The 4,397-nt window shown below is 44.8% G+C and overlaps 1 long non-coding RNA gene across 1 annotated transcript; it reads right to left on the bottom strand.

Moving 5' to 3' along the window:
- Nucleotides 1-608: 608 nt before the first annotated feature.
- Nucleotides 609-4,069, bottom strand: LOC309366100. The gene is made up of 3 exons (XR_014166503.1): nucleotides 4,021-4,069; nucleotides 1,319-1,388; nucleotides 609-1,139 (listed from the first exon to the last, which is right to left on the bottom strand). It is a non-coding gene; the product is annotated as an uncharacterized lncRNA (long non-coding RNA).
- Nucleotides 4,070-4,397: the final 328 nt, after the last annotated feature.

Here is a 4,397-nt window from a genome sequence, read left to right as displayed (position 1 = left end):
CAGCCACTTGGTTTTCGCCTACCTCGTAGCAAATTGGCACAACTTTCTTGGTATTGGCAGTTAGGCATTGGTATTGTTCTGCAGATGGAAGAGGGGAGGTAGCACCATCACGTGCCCCGCATATTGAAGGGTAGTCCGATAAAGGATTCCAGGGGGCGTGGCCCTGTCCAAAGTCTGGGGAGGTGAGGGTCTAAGGCACGCCCCCAATTGGTGACACCAGGGGAATTCTAGTTGATGTGCATCAGCAGGACTCCCCCTACTGATGGTAAACCCTTCCTGGACTTCAAGCAGACGGGGTGAAGTTGGATATAGTTGGTTAGGACCAATGCCTAAGCCAATACCGCTCATCACCTGTAACCAATAAAGTTGTGACCTTATTAAGTCCATTAACCTTAATAATTGTGTCATGTGTCATTATTTCCACTGGGGGGGTGGGAGGAACTGGCCACGCAACTGGGCTCACCGTATTGAACACACAGCTCCTGGTAGATCCAAGCATGCATGCATCCAAGCCATGAAAGACCACTAACAATGACTCCCCCAAAGACCACAGTTTATATGACCACCTTAACAGCATCATGAGCACAAATCATGATGAATGCACATCTGGAAGTGGAGTTGGCACCACCAAGAGATCCATGATGCTGCCTTTTGGCAGTTGACTAATTCCATGTCCATTTCTCCATTTGGCAATCCCATCCCTCTCTCTTGAAAGGAGAGCGTTCTGCGCAATGTTCTGAACAATGTCTATGTAGAAGCACTGGCCCCACAGCAGGACGTAAATCCTGTGGCACCTTCTCACTCTACAAGCTCAATCCTTATAGGCCTATTCTATCTGAACAGTTCCATGCAATAGGCGTGGTTCTCCCATATGGCACAGTTGCCTGGAGGAAAGAGAAGCAAGGATACATGATGACCAAATTTGTGATAGCTGATGACAGCAGCTTTGCACATCCCAACTGTTTACATGATTGATGCACTGTGCCAATTCACCAGCACACAATTCCCAACCTGCTTATCTCTTAAATATTTTCTCGCAGATTTTCCATCATGTTTTTTGGGGCTCGAATTTGACAAAGAACAGCTGGTTCTGATTTGTCCGATCCTGTAGACATTTCCTTGCTGTGGTGTCATAAGGCCTGGAAGACAGGAAACAATTGCAGGGGAAATCGAAACAGGCAAAAATGAAAGGGAGCGAGCAAGAGTTCTTGAACTTCTACTCGGTTTCAGCTTTCAGCTTTTCCCAGATGTTAACCAGGTGTCTTAACCAGCCCACCACTAAGCAGATTAAAAATAGATCCTGGTGTGCTGTGTATACCTGCTCCAGGAAAAACTGTTGTTCTATGTTCCTTTCTTCTTCTCCTGTAGCATAAACTCTGTAGCATACTCTGTAGAACAGACATGACATCAAATATTAAGACAAGTGTATAAAATTAGGTAAAATACAGCTCTGGTTCTTAAATGCTTCATTTAAGGACTCTTAGTGACATATTCAGACTAGACAATGACATCCCCATAAAACTTTGACTTTCTTTTTATTCTCTAGTTATACTGGATCCCACAGACTCACATGAGTGCAGGAATATATAGTCCTTTGATGTTGCTGGAAAACAGCTTCCATCACCCCTGGCTTCCATCATGCTGGCTTGGACTGATGGAAGTTGAAGTCTTCCATCTGGAAGACCACAGGTTCCCTATCCCTGGATTAAGCAAACCCTGTATCCTGCATCCATTTCTCTTCCTGGTAACAGAGAAAGAAGAAACCATGCACCCCACCTATCGCACATGCTAATTCTTCTATTCTCGTTGACTCTTACAATGCCATTTCCATGGGAAGATATACACGGGCATCACTCAATGATCTTCAACTGAGCTTGTGTGCTGGCTTCATTGAACAGCATTGTGCTTTGAGGAGATGTAAGGTTATCTAGAACTTCACCATGCTTCTCATTTATGAATCGCTTCCTGTGAAACATCTCAAAGCAAGGCTGCAATAAAGACAGCTATAAAGCAATTTCATATATGCAAATGATTAAAAGAGTTTTCAAATCCAATACAGATATAGACAAGGATAAAAAATATCCACTTGAAAGTATTGTGGTGGATCAATAGGTGTCAAAAAATAATTGAGACAACACCTGTTTTATGTGTAATGGAAGGGAGTTTCTGCTTTGTGGCAATTTGTAGCTGCCTTGACTCAATCCAAATTTGTCACAAATTGGTCCAATTACGTTTCAAGCTCAGGATTCAGCCAGATCAGTTGCACAGTATTAATTATAATTATTAGGGCTGTGCAACTGGTTTGTCCAAATCATGAACCAAATCAGGCTGATTTGTGCTGAATCCAGACAGAGTTGAGGCAGCTACCCTCTCCCAATACTTAGCGAGCAGGTGCCATCTCGGGAACTCCCTTCCATTGTCTCAATGATCTTTTCAGCACCTATTGAAGACCTTCCTGTTCCAGCACAATACTTTCAAGTCGATATTTGTTATCCTTGCCTATATCTTTTCAGCACCTATTGAAGGCCTTCCCTTTCCAGCAAATTTGATTCTTCCTATCCTCCTGGGCAGCCTTCGGGGGGTCACATGCGAAGGATGGGTAGAGCAAGAGATGAAAGTGGGCAGGACACCAAAAGTGAATCTTACCCTCAAGCACTTAGCATACCCTTCAGCATTTCTGATGAAAATAGGGACATCCTATTCTACATCGGGGACGCGGGTGGCGCTGTGGGTAAAACCTCAGCACCTAGGACTTGCCGATCGCATGGTCAGCAGTTCAAATCCCCGCGTCGGGTTGCGCTCCCGTCATTCGGTCCCAGCGCCTGCCAACCTAGCAGTTCGAAAGCACCCCCAGGTGCAAGTAGATAAATAGGGACCGCTTACCAGCGGGAAGGTAAATGGCGTTTCCGTGTGCTGCGCTGGCTCACCAGATGCAGCTTGTCACATTGGCCACATGACCCGGAAGTGTCTGCGGACAGCGCTGGCTCCCGGCCTCTAGAGTGAGAAGAGCGCACAACCCCAGAGTCTGTCAAGACTGGCCCATACGGGCAGGGGTACCTTTACCTTTACTATTCTACATCAGGAAGCTTCTCCCACATTTGATCTCACAGCAAACATAATGTGTGAAGAGATGGGATCATGTACAACACCTTCAAATGATGAATAGAATGAACTGTTATTATTTTTTAGCGGTAAGCTGCCTAGAGTCCCTATAAGGGAGGAAAAGGTGGATTATGCTACTACTACCATAGAGTAAATCCTATTGAACTTAGAAAGCTCCATTGAAAACAGTGGGAATTACTTCTCAGTAGACTTCTCCATTTACAATAAGGGAATAAACACTCCACACTAAAAAAAATGGCTGCTGCTGAAGCATGGCAATTAAAGAATTTAAAGTGGATTGGTGACATTTTCCTTCACTATTATAGGAAGGGCTTTGTTGGTGCAGGAATTTCCAGTATAAACAGGACTCTGTTTTGCACCTACACACTCTCTCTCTCACACACCACTTTTAAATGTTCTCCAAGATATGGAGGGGAGGAAAAAGGGAAATGGGGATACTCTGGGTTAAATCAGAAACCGGGAAGGCTTCTGTAATTCTGGGACACTTGGAGCTATGAGTTAGGCTAGTTTCTACACACACTTACAGATATCTCTCTATCCCTCATCCTGACAAGCAAGAAGCATTATCAGAGTTAAAGGATACAAGCAAAAACACAGGGGGAGAATGCAAAGCAAAGAGGTACAGTTTGAGGAGAGGGGTTGTGGCTGGGGAGACTCCTATTTGCCTCATGGCATCCCTAGCCCTACCCTACTGATATCAGCTGGATTGAGCCCTCTTAAAACCAAAAATTGCAGCTTAACTCGCTTACGGATTGGGGTGTGAATCAACCAGGAAGCTTATGGTCTGTCTCTCCTCAGGCGAACTTGCACAGGAAGAACTCAAAAGCATCAAGGCAAATTTATAGATATCCAGAGAGGGGGCGGGGGAAGAAGGAGAGAGAGAAGGAAATTCCACACCCTTTTGACAGCAACCAAGTCTGGAAAGCTTCAGGTTGATAGCAAGAACCTTTCAGGGTGAGTAAGTCATGGTTACAGTTGCTATGCAACTCTGCAGCCTGTCACGGAACTTGCATCATGAAGGATACCAGAACATTTTATAAACTGAGGAACCCTGTCCAGTGGAGGTTTCACAAGCAAATCAAGCCATAGAAAGGCAAAAAAAGAAACAGGAAGGGAAATGGAAAGAAAGAATACAAAAATAAGGAAGGAAGGAAGGAAGGAAGGAAGGAAGGAAGGAAGGAAGGAAGGAAGGAAGGAAGGAAGGAAGGAAAAACAGTGGCCTTGCTTCGTGAAAGGCACCCAATTTAAGGTGGATTAAGAGGTGAGGAAGAAGA

The sequence above is a fragment of the Podarcis melisellensis genome (genome assembly GCF_964234715.1).
Source record: "Podarcis melisellensis genome assembly, chromosome: 3".
Taxonomy (NCBI): Eukaryota; Metazoa; Chordata; class Lepidosauria; order Squamata; family Lacertidae; genus Podarcis; species Podarcis melisellensis.
Note: the sequence above shows the minus strand (reverse complement) of the source record. Positions and strands in the feature narration are given on the sequence as shown.